The sequence below is a fragment of the Haemorhous mexicanus genome, chromosome 16 (genome assembly GCF_027477595.1).
Source record: "Haemorhous mexicanus isolate bHaeMex1 chromosome 16, bHaeMex1.pri, whole genome shotgun sequence".
NCBI classification, from domain to species: Eukaryota; Metazoa; Chordata; class Aves; order Passeriformes; family Fringillidae; genus Haemorhous; species Haemorhous mexicanus.
In genome coordinates, this window is record NC_082356.1 from 12,702,128 (window position 1) to 12,719,017 (window position 16,890).

General features: G+C 44.8%; 2 pseudogenes; both read left to right on the top strand.

Moving 5' to 3' along the window:
- The window catches only part of LOC132334959 (zinc finger protein 850-like), a 114,077-nt pseudogene that overhangs the window by 56,689 nt on the left and 40,498 nt on the right, over positions 1 to 16,890 (top strand).
- LOC132334517 (telomere repeats-binding bouquet formation protein 1-like) lies at positions 819 to 11,635 on the top strand (annotated as a pseudogene).

The following is a 16,890-nucleotide window of genomic DNA, read 5'->3' on the forward strand; positions in this document are numbered from 1 at the left end:
TTTAAAGTTTCTACCTGGAGCTAAGTAATTTTTGGAGAAATTGTAAGAGGTTACTGTGATGCTTGCATCAACCTTCCCTGTTTGGGACTTGGGGCATGTTTGAGGGAGCATCTTTCTGCCTCCAAAGCTGAATGTCACTCTGCTGCTCTGCTCTCAGATGCTGCCCCGTGGGGTTTGTGAAGAAGCAATGCTGTGGGGTTTTGTGGGTTGCATGGTTCATGGAATGTGGCAATGTCTTTGGGGAATTTCAGTGGGTTCTCACTGTAAGGAACATGTCTCTGTGCTCACTGCCCTTGGTTTGATCAGTGCTGCCAGAACAATGCTGATGGTTTGGTGGCTCCTTGAGCAGCAGGAGGCCGAGTATTTTAGAGTGTCCACCCCCTAAGTAACATGACTTGGTCTTAGTGCCAGTTGTTGGCCAATGGCAAAGGTGGCCACTCTTGTAAGGAAAGTTGGATCAGCTTTGTTGTGATCAGTGACACAGAGCAGGGGATGTTCTTTACTGACAGTGCCTCTCAGGGGTAACATGGAACGACCTGATTTCTGCAGAATGTCCACTCTCAAAAGGTGATCACCTGGGAGTTACAAATGCAGGGCTGTTATAAAAGACTGTATTTCCAAAGGAAAACTCTGCCATACAACAATACATTCAACTGTGTGTGTGTGAGATGACAAAGTAAAAGCAGAAAACTGGGAAAAGTGCGTTTTGGAAAAATTATGTCATTTCTACTGCATATATTATAAACACTGCTAATCTGAACAGAACTGAAAAAACTTTTTCCTTGCTGTTGTAGAACAAGAACAGAGATTTAAAAAAAATGAACACTCAAAAGGTGCAGATAAATCAGTGTGGTAAGATATCTAATATAATTTGTCATTATAATCTGCATCAATTTTACCAAGTTTTAGTAGACTGTGATAGGCCTGTTGTGGGGTGGTGAGCAGTTGGGAGAACATGCTTTTTCCTATTTGCCAAATTTTGGATACTGTATTGGATATGCAAAGGGTAAATCCAATGCCAAACCGACACACATAGTAAAACACACCACCACAAAGTCACGTTTTTTGTTTTTAATTTGCTAATATTTATCCACATTTTTATTGTATTTTAACTTCTTTAAGAACCCTCAAACCTTGTAAGGGTCACTGTTAGAAATAATTATCATCTAAGTCTTTTAATGATACCCCAAAGACTAAGAAGCAGATTTTCCAAGTCTGTTTTCCCACCCAGGGTTGTGTGTAGGTGCCCAGAGAATATTTTGTGTTACATCTCCACCCACCTGACTGAGGGCTCTGCTGCTGTGCTGCATGGTTTATGTCTCCTGTACCTCAGTACCACGGAGCAGCCTTGTGCTCTTGGACTCTTTCCTTACTACTCCACAGATTTTCAACTGCACTCTGAATTTTATTTGCACTCTGAATACTTTAATGGCTGTGTATTATTTACACTTAATGCACCTTGCAACTGTGACTGTAATATTTAGTAGTTTACATCAGACTTACTAAGAATTACTAGTAATGAAAGGCCAGAAATATTAAAAGGAGGCTGTTACTCTGCAAAGGAACTCATGCTCAAATAACAAAGGATGGACAGAAATATTTCTAGGTTTGTTGTTTGTGGCTGAATAGAAGTGATGTAGCTCCATTTTGGCTCACTTGCCCCCCTGTTTTAAAATACACCTACATACTGCATTTTGACAGGTTTATTCTAATACTGACTAGATTAATAGAAAAGATAACAATTTTAATGAAGTTACTTGTGTTTGCTCCTAGATACGAAAACAGATCTGAACTTACTGCTGGAATGCCTTAAATCTCAGATGGACTGCCCTCTGTCTCAGAAGGAGGCTGTGGTCACTGTCTATTCCATTTGCCAACAAAACAGTAAGAAAGACTTTTCCTTAGAAACAATGCAGGCATTTATGTTCCCCATATATGCCCAGGAACTGGTGGGCACTGTAAAAATGTCTAAAGGACATAAGGCTTGAGATGTTGGAAAATCTTAGAAGCCTTTCATTTTGCAGAGAAACAGAAGCAAAAGTTTCTGTTCTTTTTTCCTCTTGTAGGTGAAGCAAGCGAATACTTTGGAGAAATTGGTGGTTTGATGTTTAAAAATGACCTTGCCAAGTCGAGTACTCATTGCATTGTAAAGGAAGCAGCTTTATTTACATTGGGGATTATTCTAGAGAGTAAAGGCAATAAAAATAACACTGTTTGTATTTCTGAGTGCGCTATGGCCCCCTGTCATTACTTGTGCTCCTGCTTTGTCTCCGTTTTCTTTTGGTCTCACAAAATGTGACTATAAGATTGTCAGTTGGAGCAAGGGCAGGGAAGGTTCCCCAGTTGCCCTGTCCATCCCCAGATTTGATCTGTGCCTTGCTGACTTGTGCACACAGGGTGTCTTTAAGTTACCAGACAGCTGCACTCCCCCTGTCCCTCAGCAGCAAGTGTTCAGTGACTCCTGGATTGTTCCAGAGCTTGCCAGGGTCTTGCTTGGTGTAGAACTCACTGCAGGGGGAAGCCCTCAGGCACTTCATAGTCCTGCCCTGTCTCTGCTCCCCACATAGTGGCCACAACTGAAACTTAATAATTTAGGATGATAAGTAGCTTACTTTAGGACTTCATGGTTTTCACTTTTTGTTTTCAGTGTCTTGTCAACAGACTTTGTGTACTTCTGCATTGCTTGAAGAACTCATTTTATTTTGAATTAAAAAGGATTCTGATGTGAACTTGAAAAGAATGTCTGTTTCTGTCATCTTAGTACTGGTGTCAAATAATGGTAAGTTGGTTTTTTTTCTGTGTTACGACAACACTCCTTTTCTGTTTGCCAATCTGCAGTCCAGAATTTGGAACATGCAATAAGCAATGTTGTGGTGAAGTGAATTTATAAAGATGAATGTTTGCATGTAACCGAACCTGAATTGTCGAAGCAGGTCATTGCTCACTGGGATTTCCTTAAACAGCAGAATGTGGTTTAGTTCTAAGAAGAGAGTTTGCAAATGCAAACCCATAGTTTCTGAGAGTGTCTAGAAAGAGAGAGACATAGAAAGGTTATTTACCAGTATGTTGATATGATTTTGTATTTCCTTCTGGGGAGGATATGTGCTCAGGAAAGGGAATGTATGTATGTAAATTCAACTTGCTGTTAAGATTTTGTCTGCAGTTGCATTTGTCTCTGGAGTCTTGTGTGTGTTCTCTTTTAGAAAATGGGCAAACCCATGTCAGAGACACAGGCTGCATCAGCCTGCTGCTGCAGTTGTTCAGGTGAACAGGGTTGCAATTCAAACAGACAAAGAGTAGGCTGGTTTGCAGCTATGTTTCCTTGACTATCTGTGTCATGGTCTGAGCCTGGTGAAATGCCAGTACTTCCATGAGAAAACCTCTTTTCCTGGTATCTACTGTGAGATGTGATCAGAGACAGAGCAGAGCATGCTCCAACTTACGATTGAAAGGAAAAAAACTTTATTAACATAAAACTACAGGGAAAAACACACAGAACACAGGCTGAAAACCTTCCAAATTTCCTCCTCCTCCCCCCACCAAATTTCCTAATTCCGTTACCACCCTTTTGATAATCAATTCTCAATTCTTTGAGAAGAGAGGAGTCCCTCTTGCACCACAGACTTCACCCAGGAAACAGTCGAAACTTCTTGTGTTTCCGTGTCACGTGTGGCACCGCCCAGAGAACATTTTGCCATCGTGACCTCTTCCTTCCATGTCCAGTGCTCTCACCACTGCACATGGACCAGAGCTGCTTCTAGGGTTTTTCCCTTTAAGGATGCTTTGTCCAGTTCCAAAAAAGAGCACAGTCCCTCTCCTTTTGGGACACCTGTCCCTCCCATGTTTCACCCCCTGGGGCTGAGGGGTCTCTTGAACAGAGATCATCTTCCTCTTCTTTGAAGACGGAGGGCACCACCACAACCCTCCTCCACCCTTCGTCTCTGTTCACACACCTTCACATCACCGCACTCTCCTGGCTCTGAGCCCTTGCCTCCCCCTAGAATGCAGTCTCTGTGTCACAGGAACTCAAGGGTTCTATCCATAGCTATCCAAGAAAAGTCCAGCCAAAAGCCACTCCATCATCTCCTCCCACCTAGAATTCTTCTCAACTTCTCTCAATCTCACCAACTCCAGGAGGAATCAGCATTTGCAAGGTTTCCATCGTCCCAAGAAGGGTTAAAAGTCCCAGGCTCTGCCGGTTTGGTTCATGAACTCCCACGGCTGGCTGCCCTGCTGGGCACCCCCCCCTTCTCCTTCACTCCAGCCGCGCTATCACAAGCACAGGCTGCTCTCTCTCTCTCCCTCCAGGGGGAGAATGGGGGATGGCTGCCCAAAGCCCTCGCAGTGCAATGCTCCTCCACCCTTCGGCCCAGGCCTGGCCTACCTCCCTCCGGCTGCATGGCTCCCCTCCCCCCTGCCCAGCTCCGAGCTGGACAGGGGAGAGGTCTCCTCTGGTCCAGGACCGGAACTCAAAAGGAACTTCCAGTGGGAGTTCACAGCTTTTAACCCCCTGTGTTCTCAGAGGCGTATCCATGCCCTCAGTGGACAAACCAGGTGCCAATATTAAAATCTGGACACCGATTGGCGTGACCACACCATCCCAAAAAAACCATTTACCCTCAAACCACGACAATCTGGGACTTGCTTGCATTGTCCTTAACAGAAAAACCCTCTCCACGTCTGAGAAGAATCTGCCAGCTGAAAACACTGATCCGTGCTATCAGCTCTGGTCCTCAGTGTGCAGCACTCTCTGTGCCTGTGTCAACAACCCCCAGCACGGGACGTGTTGCTCTGAAAATTGTGAAAGAAGTTCAGAGATATTCTCCAAATTGGTAACACTTTGGTTTCATTTTTACTGTTCAGCTGAAGTTGATTTCATTGCGTTTTGATTTGGGGTAATTTGTTTTTACTTTTCCAGAAGATAATCAGAACATTTGCTGTGGGGTTTTTCCCTATGCCAAAGGGTGGCTCGAGAGTTGCACAGAGCCTGAGATAGTTCGTCCCATCTGTTCATTTCTTGGTCTCACAGTTGCAAACAACTGGAAGTGCAGCTCAAGCTTTACACAGCTTTGCATTTGATAAAAGGAAGTTTAATTCAACAGCTAAATGGGTTTTCCTTTCTTGTCAATCTCTACAAAGTCATTTGCTGTTCTTCCCACTTTTACTCTGACCACTGTACTCCACCATCTTTACTTACACTGCGCTGTGCTCAAGGCCACAAATAGCCACAGTCTGCTTACATTTGATAGGGTCAGTAAAACTGCTGGGAGCTGTTCTGATTAAAAGTGTGTCTAAATTAAAGTCCTTGTGACATGACTGAAAACAATGACTTAGGTAGAACTCAGGCATGATGTTTGCCATTTGTGTGCACATATCAGGGTCATGTTTTCCTGGAACTATTTTATCTGCAGTTACTGCAATTCTTGAGATCAATGGATCTCCAGCTTCTGTTGTAGAAGAAATGTAATGACTGACACATGCACAGAAAAACTCTGATGGACTTACTTGGTGAAATGCTAAAAGAATTCGCAAACTCTGTTGCTTAAATCCCATTTTTTTCTTTTTTCCACTGAGCAGATGTGCAGAAATCTTTTGTTTCTATTGGAGGATTGGATACATTAGCCAAAGTTCTCCTTGAGCTTATGCCTGATTCCTGTTTGTGTCACTCCAGCATGAAACTTGCAGTGGTAGTAACAAAGACTCTGGATGCCTGTATTGCTACTAACTGTGAGTGGAAAGACATTTTTGATCTGTGGCAACTTTAAAATGCTATTTTTAAAGTCTTGTGCTGGTGGAAAAGTTGCAGAAATGAATGCTTAAAGGCAGTTAAGTTCTACACATCTCAGTGGATGTTGCAATGCTTTTTAAAACTCAGAGGTGTAAGTGGGGAGTGATTCAGTTCATCTGAGGTAAATTACTGTCCCATTGTTGCTCAAATAAATGCAGTGAAATTTAAACCCAACTGAAAATCAAAATTGAGATTCTCCAGCCCGTGCTGGGTAAGTAAAGCTGAGCTCTGGGCCTGGATTTGACCAGTCAGTTTGGATCCTGGAGTTATGCCTATGGCTGAATAATAAATTGTGTAGCTTTAGGAAGCTTTAGTCATTTAGAGGTGGAGCTGAACGGACGTGGTGTTTCTGCACAGCACACTCTGCTCTGGTTTGCTGGCCGGGTACTGCTCTCCTGATGAGGTTTTGTGTTTTCCACAGAAGGTTTGCAGAAACCTGTGATCCTGACGAGCCTGTGCTGTGGCCATGGTTGCTGTATCTCACACTTCTGCCATAAGAGCTTCAAATGGAAGTTCCCAAAAGTTGAAAAACATCAGCCTGCACTAGTTGTGAGGGTAGTTTCAGCTCAGTTGGGTGTGACAGGACTGGGCCTCAGTGTGGATGCTCTAGCAGTGTTGCCAGTGCCAGGAAGGGCTTGCCCCCTGCTCTTTTTATGGCAGATACTCTGCGTGTCAAAGCTTTTTCAACTCTCCCTGGCTCCATGCTGGAACTGATCAAGGACATGGAGAAACTCAGCAAGGATCTCCAGAAGCTGCACAGTGCAAAGCCCTCCTCATTCATCAGATCTTCTGCCTCCTCTCCATGGAGCACAGGCTGGGAGGATGGGCAGGGCTGGATTTGGGAGCAGCACAGGAGGGGTGGGGTAATCTGAGCTGTTCAAGGTGGAGCAGGGCAGGGCTGAGCAGGCCCAAGGCTTTGAGGGCTCTGTACAGTTCCCTCCAAACCCAGCATTTGATCCTTGGATAATTCCTGTAGACTCACAATCGACTTTCTTTTCCTTCCAATCATTTTAACCAACAGCTGCCATGAGTGTTGTCTTGGCAAAGTATCCCACTGTGTCAGAGCTGCTGAAGCTGCTGTCCTATGAGACACTGAGCACAGGAGAAAAAAATCAGTATTATTCTAACAATTGGACACTGTACTGAAGTTTGTGGTAAGATTTGCTTTTACTTTTTCCTGTCTGTCAGCTTCTCCTAAATTCTCATCCACTGACTTCTCCTGTGGTGTCACTTCATCAAGACTGGAACACGAGAGAGAGTTCAGTTAAATAATACAATGTCAGTATTTGGACAAAAAGTTTTCTAGAATGTTCCATCTTTAAATTTTAAAGCTTGTTAGCAGGAAGTGTCTTTAGTAGCTTTGAAAAGTAGACTAAATATGCAAGAATGCAGAGCTGGGCTTAGGTGTCACAGGGAATAATTAATCCAGACCTGAAAGCTACTGCAATCCAGACCTAGCAAATGGGTTGTCTTGAGCACCCTTTTCATGGTCCTTGGCACATACAGCTTCTCTCCACTGCTTACAAGGCCAGGAATATTTATAAAAGCCATGTAAGAGCATTGGTTTCAAGACACAAAAGCAGTTGGTGGCTCTGAAATGGTTTTGTCGTGTTCCTCAGAGCTTGCCCAAGCATATCTGGTACAAATACAGCACTTCAGTTGGTATTTTGTGGTAGTGCAAGCAAAGAGAAAGGGAAATTCATTTGTACTTCTGTTTTTTCTCATGTATGTTTAGAGAAACAAGAAAAAGGCCTTTTGTTCAAAAAGGTTGATTTTTATCCTCTGAGTGCCAATAACATGTTCAATAATTAGCTCAAGAGGTCATAAATTTATTTGAACAGACATTTTTTCATGAAGAATTAGTGAAACAAGACTTAATGGAAAATGTCTTTTGAATAGAAAAATTATTTTTAAATTATTTCAACAGAAAAAAGGTTTCTCTTCAAATGACAGCACTGTCAAAATAAAAATGTTAAAAGTTTTTATTTCCTTTTTTTAATTAAGTTTAAAGAAGAATGAACTATGTTTAGCAAGTTACCAGTTATATGATTCCGTATGTGAATGAGATCACAATAAAAATTCAGCCAATGACAGAAGAAATGAGGAGGAACAGATTGGCTAGACCAGGCTTAAGCTACTAATTTTATTTTGCTAAATAGAAACCTTGAGATTTTGATATTTCTGCATCCCAGGCCTCACAGAAATGTTGCATATCTACTCCAAGAGCAGGTCATGGAAGAGAAGAAATACAAGAGTCATTATTCAAATGATTTAGGCCACAATTAAATGAGCTTGGAACTCCATCGAATAAGTGGTCTCAGTCCTTCAGTTTCCTTACAGCAACCTGAGTTCTGGTCAAATCATCTTGTGGGATGTAAAGCTCTCCTGGTGTCACCACAGCAGGCTCGGGTCTGGAATGAAAATCTCTCTTTCTGCAGAAACTTGCAGAGAGTTGCCAGTATTGGCCCCTACAGTGACTGTAAGGTGAAGGTGTGTGGGGCTGAAACCAAGCCTTTCCTTTACCATGTCCTGTTCTAGAAGAGAACCAGTGTGAGCTGCCTCAGAACAATGGTCTGCCACTCATGATTCAGGTATTGACAGAATCTCAGGACGAGGAACTCGTCAAAGCTGCTACTTTTGTGCTGCAGAGCTGCAAACAAATGAGTAAGCTTGCTGTGACTGCTTTAAAAAGGAGAGGGATTGTTTCCATCTCTGTGTTCTCCTGATTCCCCAAGTGATCTTAACTTCTGTGGCAGCTTTTTTTGTAATTCTGTATACTCTAAAAGATGTTTGTTTTCTACACAGAAAGTTGCCTATTTGTCATCAAGAACTGACTTAGGCAAAAACAAAAAAGAAGTAAAAAAAATTCCAAGAAAGTTGCAAAAATAGATTTGTGAAACCTCTCCATGTAGGGCCAGTTCTTAAAGCTTTCCCATCTAAATTGTGTGGAAAAGATCAACATTGTCATTTATCACCCAGGGGATACTTTCTTCCTGGGGGTGTACCACTAGAGGGAAGGAATAAACCAGGAGATAATCAAGCCTGAAATCACTGTGTCTGCATTCATTTCCAATCTTAAGAAATCTTGATCTTTTTTTTTTTTCTAAAGTAGGATGTATTTTTGGGCCCCCTGTTTCAGTTTTTTATTAATTATCTGTACAATCCCTCCCATGAAGCAGAGAGACCTTGTCCTCTAATCTCTAGAGCGTGGAGGGTGTGCAGTTGCTAATTAGGAAAAACAAACCTGCATCTCCATTTCTGTGCTGCAAGCACAACGGAGAGGTTTGTGTCAGATTGAGGTGTGGAGATTTGTAGTGTCCATTACTGTGGAGTTGTTTTTTTAAAAAAGCAGAGACTTGTACTGGTGAAGAACCCAGAGTTAATTCAATGAAAAAGCTTTTTTTTCTTTCACAGCATCATTGTGGAAACAGTTTGTAGGAACTATAATTGCAAGTTCACCTCTTGTAACAGCAGCTTATATTTCAAGTGTGTTAACATTTATGTATAAATCTAAGTTTTATAAAAATTGTAATTTTGCAGTAAATGATTGGGGCTGTCCCTCAGCATACTAAAATATAATAAATACTTCTTAAATGTTGTGTTTACATGATAAAATTTTAATTATTATGTTGTTTTATATTTTATAAAGCTGAACAGTTGTCTCTGAAATTATATGATAACTCATTAAATGTGAACAGTGCAGAAGAATTGGATATGCAAGTCAGAAAAAGATGTCTGCAAGACAACTGGAAGAAAGCAAAAGTAATTTTACACAGAATAAACTCAATTGAAAAACAGCATGATGAGGTTGGCCTACTTACCAAAATAGGATAAAACTAATCACACCTTTCCAGAGTTTAAGGAGCAAGCAAAAGTAAAGCCTTAAGATAAGTTCTATGTGAGCAAAAAACCCAGGAAAAAAACGTTGAATTTGTGTGAAACTACAACCTGCAACTTTTATCAGTATTGTAGATCAGTCTGAGTTACAGGTGTGCAGAGAATGGAGGCATCTGTATAGTAGGAACTGATTTACTGATCAACCCCAAAGGGTGGATATTTTACATATATATACATGTGTGTGTGTGTATATATATATATATATATATATATATATATATATATATATATATATATATATATATATGTATATGTATATGTATGTATGTATGTATAACCTCCTCTTCAGAATGTGTTAGTAGTAGAGGTAGGTAATGACTGAAGGAGGAGAGCAATGACATGGATTTTTTTTCCCCTTCTTTTCAAAATAATACATACTGCATAAAATAATTAAGTATCTTACTCTGCTGCCAGGTTGGTATGCTCTCATATGCTCTCATTTCATCCACTGACAGTCTGGTTTTCCTTTCCAACTTGAAAGATCATTTCCTTTTTTATGTCTTTCAGGACATGATTGAGACTGGTAGAACAATGAAAGCTCTGCTTTCCCAAGTAAAAGACAAGAAACCAAGGATGGTAAGAGGTAGATCCTTGTAAGGTACAAGGATAAAGCCACTAACTAACATCTTCAAATCATTTGGGTCAATAGGCAGTGTATGCTGACAGGTGCTTGTTTGGCTTGAAGTTTGGAGTGGGAGGAAGCAAATGCAGGAAGTAATCCTTATCCAGCTGCTGAAAAATTAATTGTTTCTTCAGCTGGGAAATGGACCTGGGCTCTACCATCTTCACTGAACAGATAATTATAAAAAGGTTTTATGGCTATTGCCATGCAGTCATCAAGTCTGCTGGATTCCCTGTTTCTTACTTTATGTTTGAAGGAAATTCAGCTCTTTCCATAGCTTTTCTAACACCACCTCAGTTGTCTCGATACTAGAATGACAACACTCAGAATATTTCTTCATACTGTCAACCGTAGAGGTTTTCAGAATCTGAGAGTCTGTCAGCCCTGGGAAGATGACTTCAAGTAGCATTCTAGATCTGCTTTTAGTAGATCTCAAAAGAAATTTTGTGGAATATCCCTGTATCTGTCAAGTAACCACAATGCTCTATAAAAACAGTTGCTTTAAGCATCAGGTATTCAGACAGTCTTTCTAGAGACTGTGCAGGAGGTTCTCAGGTTCTTCTGAAGTGCAAAGGAAAAGCAAGAATAGATATGATTTTGCAAAAGAAATTGTCCTTTTCTCCCTCCCCCCCACTAAAATCGTTACCAACCACTTGGACATGCTTCCCCCTCTGTGCTATTCTAGTGTGCATTGCTGCATGGAAGGGCAAAGATCTGAGACACGGGATTGAAGGGAACTGAATACAAAGTCGAGCCACTTGGACAGACAGATCAGAGCCTTTGCTTCTCCCTCCACTCCAAGGCTGAACACTCCTCCTTTCTGTGCAATCATCTCACTGTTTTAATTGAAGTGCATGATTTTAGACACTTATGGGAAGTGTCTAGAGCCTGGGTTCCCCCCCGGCCGCGCCTTCCTTGTGCAGGAGCAGCCCGGAGCTGGGGCCGAGGCCCCGGCGATATCGAGCGCTGCCGCTGTGGCCCGTCACGTTCCGGGCCCCGGAGCGGATTCCTCCCCCTCCGGCCGGGGACCGAGGGGGCTCCAGGGCTGGAAGGAGCGGGGACCGAGGCCCGCCCGGCGTCACCGCCCCCGGCCCGGCCCCGACAATCGGGTGCTGCGGTTGCCGGGGAACCGTGGGCGCGGCCACAGCGGCTGTGACGGCGCCGCCGCCTCAGTTGCTGCAGAGCGCGCTCCGGGCTGGTTGTTCGCAGCCTGGGCTCGTGCAACGGCTGCACTCAGCGATTCGCTCGGTGACTTTTTCACAGAGATTGTCTCTGCCAGCGAGCCCTGGACTCGCAGAGCATTGGTCTCTGCCAGCGAGGAGTCCTGAATTTCATTTGAAGGTAAAGATTGATTGTGCTTTGTGGTTTTGTCCCATCTGTGCTCTGAAAGAGAATTCCAAAGGGAAACAGAGGATGGGATAATGTGCAGCTGAATAGATGAACGATACCTGGTCTACTGATGGTGCTTTTTTTCCACTGAAGAAATGCAGAATTTCCTAAATGTACTAGTCTAGACATTTTTTTCCCTATAGCGATGACTTAAACTGCTTAAAGGTGAATGAGTTCTGCTCAGGTTTCAGTGGGTTGTTATGGTGTGGTTCTTAAAATTTTTAGGGATATGCTCCTGAATTAAGGTGCAAACAGGACCATACGCCAAAGTCAGTTGTCTGGATTTGATGTAGCAAATGTGAGGAAGAGAGAGAGAGAAATAGAGAAGGGAGTTAGGGAGGGGGAGAGAAAGAGAGTGACAGATTAAACAGAAAGTAGAAAGTATCACCATTGCATGGATCACACTGACATTCCATGAAATCCTCTTCTGGTCTTCTCTGTGGTGAGGTCTCACAAAACATGAGACTCCAATGGATTCATGCAGATTTGGGCAAGGTGGGACTGCCCAGGTTCCTCCCTGGGGTGGGGCAGGTTGGACTCTGTCTCTTGCTTCTTTCAAATAAGATAAAATCTTTAGCACCAGTATATCCTTTTGATCCTGCTGTGAATTGGATTGTGGATTTTCAGATCTGTTGTTTTCCTTTGCATGCCATGCAGTCACCTGGTGCAAGGCCTCAGGAATGGGTCTGGGGGCACTCTGGAGGTCTTTGATGGGTTCTGACACCCCGTCAGCTGCCCCTGATGGGAATGTCCCCTGGATGTGGCCTTCTGGGGCTGGGGGGTTTTAGATCTGAGCCAGTTTGTCTGAGGGAGGATGGGTGTCCACTACCCCTTACCAGAGGTTGTGCTACACCCCCAAAATTTCCTCCTTCCCCCAGTGTTGATGGGAGGTTTGTGTGCAAAGCTGGCCTCAGCAGATGAGTCTGTAGCTATGACTCCCCCAGCCTGAAGGCAGAGAGAGCTGATTTTCAGGACAGCTGCTGGGTTTGGCTTGGTTGTGGATACATTTTTCTCAATTAGCCTTGTTTAGTTCTCCCCAGACTTGAGCTAATGGGACAATAGTGTCACCTTGATATTGTCTCAAGTTCCCTTAGGTGGCTTAACTCCCAGTCCTAAGTTCCAGTCAGGAGGCATTTTCAGAGAGGGCTGGGCTTCAGTGGTGGCAGCTTCTTTATTCAGTTTTGTCAGAATGGGCAAAAAGTCCTTCCTAACAAGATTTAAGCCATTAGCCATAACATTCCAGTCTCTCCCAAGTCCTGTGAAGAGCAGCTGAGAGAGCAGGGGTGCTTTAGCCTAAAGAAGAGGAGGCCCACTCCAGCTATTTTTAAGTAATATTTAAGCTACAGCTTTGTCTTTTCCAACTGTTCTTAATACTCAGCTTTTGAGCTCCAGGTTTCAGTACAATACATATTTAAATTGCATAAGGCAGCCATATAGTTCAAATAAAGTCCAACTAGAGGCCTAACAATACTAGCTACTTATGCCAAACAAGTACTCAGCTACTTTCAAATCATATCAAATTGTTTAGCACCAGTATATGCCTTGAATCTGCCTTGGATGGGGTTGTGGATTTTCAGAGTTCCGTTGTTGCTTCTTCCAGTTTTGTTGAGGCACTGTCGCCCTCTGTGACATCATCCCTTGGAGATGGCGTCTGGATTGCCCAAGAAGACGCCACCACCTCGTCTTTTGCTCAGGGAAAGGCTGAAGCCAAACACTGTGAGTGGCCACTGGGGCTGTGTTAAGGCTTGCACCTGCCCTGGTGTCCCTGCTCTCCCTGGCCCTGTTGTCCAGCAGGGCTGTGAAGCTGCAGAGCCCCTCCCCAGCCCTCTGTGTCGTGCTCCTGTTGCTGGGGGCTTTCCTAGTGCAGCAGGGAACACTGTGGGATGCTTCAGTTGTGTCTTGCCAGGCTGTGTCAGTGGAGCCAAGTGAAACCAATGTACAGCTGAAGCCCTGAGCACGTGTTCTGTCCCTTTCCCTTGGCCACAGGAATTCCTTCTGTCAGGCTGGGCACTCACCTGTGCTGCTCTGACCATCCTGCCCTTTGGCACCCGGGCATGTGCGGGAAGAAAAGCTCAAACTCTGCCTAAAGCCTTGAGAGCCACGGCTGGTCCCAGCTGGAAGAGCTTCCAAAGCAGCTGTTCTCTCCCAGCTCCTGTGGGCACAGATCCAGCCCTGCAGGCAGCACTGGAGCCAGGGCCACAAAGGTCCCTTGCTGTCTGGAGCTCCCTTGGCTCAAGATGCCCCAGTGCTGAGGCTCTGTCAAGGAGATCCCTCTGTTTTCTTCTGTGGAGTTCTCTGTCAGCCCAGACAGAGAAAGCAATTTAACAGGGAGAACCAAAACCTGGACACATTCCTGTGCACCTCCCTCTTGGTACAGCTTTGTTTTCTTGCATCTGTTGGACTCAGCCAGCAGCGATATCTCCTTGCTGTGAGTTCTGAGTGTTGTGCAGGGATGGAGTTCAGGCAGTTCTGAGAGCTCCTCCCCATTTTCTGGAAAGGTCACTACTTCAATCCAAGGAAGGGGAAACAAATGCCCAAAGAGCAGAAATCCCCAACCATGTCCCATCCAATCGCAGAGAAGCCAATGGGACAGAGCCATGTGGCTGGAGTGTGTGTATTGCACTCTGTATTATTAATTTACTGATGCTAAGGATTTCAGCAGGAAACTTCCAGGGCTCCCAGGACTGTCCTAGTGGCTGTGATCACAAGTTATTCACCAGTGCCACTTGTTCAAGAAAAGCCTTTCTGAACAAGCCATCTCTGAGGCTCTAGCTGGTGTATTTTTGCCTTTCAGCTGCTTCCCTCTAAGTTCCAGAGGGAGAAGATTCCCAGCAGGAAGAAGGAGGCCAGCACTGGGGGGAGTATTCTGCCCAGAATTGGCCCATTTCCAGACAGGAGTGACACTGGTCCAAAGGTAGCCTTTTCCTGCTCTTTTCCTTTCTGTTGAACAGGAAGTTTGAAGGGGGTTGTGTGCTTGTGACAGGCTTGCCTCCAGCAAAACACCTCAGTGTCCAGGTGCTGTTGTCACTGCAAACTGCTGGGAGGGGTGGACTGGGAGTCCTGGTGTGCGCTAAGCAACACAAATAACCTCTGCTGGAGCTGCTGGGCTGTGCTGGAGTGTAGCTGCCATTGCTAATGGGGGAAGGCTGGGGACACAAAGGCACAACATTGCCATTTGCCATTCTCCTGCTGAAATAGCCTCCTCTAGCTTTGGTGTGGTCGCCATCAAATGCTTGGGGTCACAGGATTCCCTCCAGAGTGGAAGTGTTGGCCTTTGAAGGCCAAAGATCTGCAGGAATTACTTCAGATTTAGCAAAATGAATTGCATTCCTGCTTTGGGCTGGAACAATGTGTTGGACCCTGATGGGGTGTTAGATTTTGCAGGCTGCCAGATGTGCAGGGGACTGGCCCTGGGCAGAGGGGAATGGATGTGCTTTATCAGGATCAGTGCCTGCTCTGAGGTGTGTTTAAAGCTGCTTTTCTGGCAGGACTGGCTCAGTAGAAAGCACAGTCCAAAGGGGCAGGTGACTGAGGTGGGCTGTTGAGCAGGAAACTGGCAGCAGGAGACGTGGAACAAAGTGGTTAAGGATTGTCCTGGAGAGGGGCATTGGGAGCACCTCAGGGAAGGGCACAACAAAGGGACAGTGTGCTGCAGCCATTCCCTTGAGCAGAATGTGTCTGCTGTGAAGTCCCATAGGAGACCTGCTTGTGACCTCCTCTGGTCCTGTGCTCTTCTTACTGATAGGTCTAAGTTCTAGAGCAAAAAAGATATTTTCAGTTGTGTGGGCCTGGGTTACCCTGTCTCAGAGTAAAGGACATTCCAGAATGTTTTCCCATTGAGTCTCCTGTAAATCCATGGGTTTTACTTACTCCATGAGTGCTCAGTCAGTGCCCCAGAGCTCTGTGACCACATGGGCACAGGGCTGTGCTTAAGGGAAGTGCTGCCTGGCATTGTGGAGAAAGAAACCTGGAGAAATAGATGCCAAAAGAGCAGCTTGGCCTGAGCCTGCTCTGTGTGGCCCAGCAGCTCAGGATCACTCAGAGCAGAGGTGGGTGAGCCACTGTTTGCCCAGTGTGGGCTGGGCAGACGTGCTCGCCCAGAGTCTGTACTTCCCTGGGGATCAGTGGAAGATTCTCCTTCATGAACCTTCCTCCCAGCAGCTAAAGCTCTCCCTGCTCTCTCTCACCTCTCCAGCTGCTGTCAGCTGCCCCGAAACAGAGCTGGTTTGGGGTTTTCCCACCAGAGCTGGTATTTCAGAACTTCGTCACTCGGGAGGTCTTTGAGATGGAGCTGTCTCTCATTAATAAGGACAAGGTAAGTGCTGGCACCCGGAGCTTTAACACTGTGCTGGAAAAGGAGAGTGCTGTCATTCTCTGAGTGTACAGCAAAGCAAGTTATCTGCTGAAGCACATGCAGAAGAAAATGTCTCAGCACCTTGTTCTGCAAGATGGTGGAAATCTTCCTGTGCTGGGAGTTGTCCCCTGATTTTGGCCATGCATTGATGGTGTCTATCCCAAAGAAGTTTCCTTCTCTTGCAAGCTCTGCATTGACAGGAATGTTGAGGGCTGTACAGTTCTTACCTGCTCTCCTGCTTTACCTTGAGTCTATCCCACACCCTGTGTCTCCTTAATTAATCTTGGCTCCTGGTAGGAGTCTCTGCCTCTCTCAGCCAGTTTGGCTCCCTTTGTGCAGCTCACAGTCACAGCTCAGGGGCTGAGTCTTCTCCACTTTGTGCTGGAATCAATTCTCATCAATGACATTGGCACTGCAGGAAATGTGTTCTGAAAGAGCCCTGCAATCAGGCTGATGGAGCAGAAGCAGTGAGAGGCCTTTAGGTGCCACTTCAGGCTCTTGCTCAGCTTCATCCAGCTCTGCTCAGCTTTTCCAAAAGCAACATGGTGCTCTGCTTTCCCTTTGGAGAACCACAGCACATCCAAATCCATGTGCTCCTGGAGGTTTCCAGCTTCACTTGAAGACATTGGGATTGTTTTGCAGTTTGCCAAGAGAGCTGAGAGGGGAAAAAGTTGAAAAATGTCAGCAGTTGTCTTCCAGTGTGAAGAGGAAAACTTGAGACCACTGGAATTTCAGTCAGGAAAAGATTTTCTCAAGTGAGGCTTGTGCCAAGAGTGGGCTGGTGGGAGGAGACAGGAGGGAGTCCAAATCATCTGGTTTAGACTTTTGGAGAGCATTTTG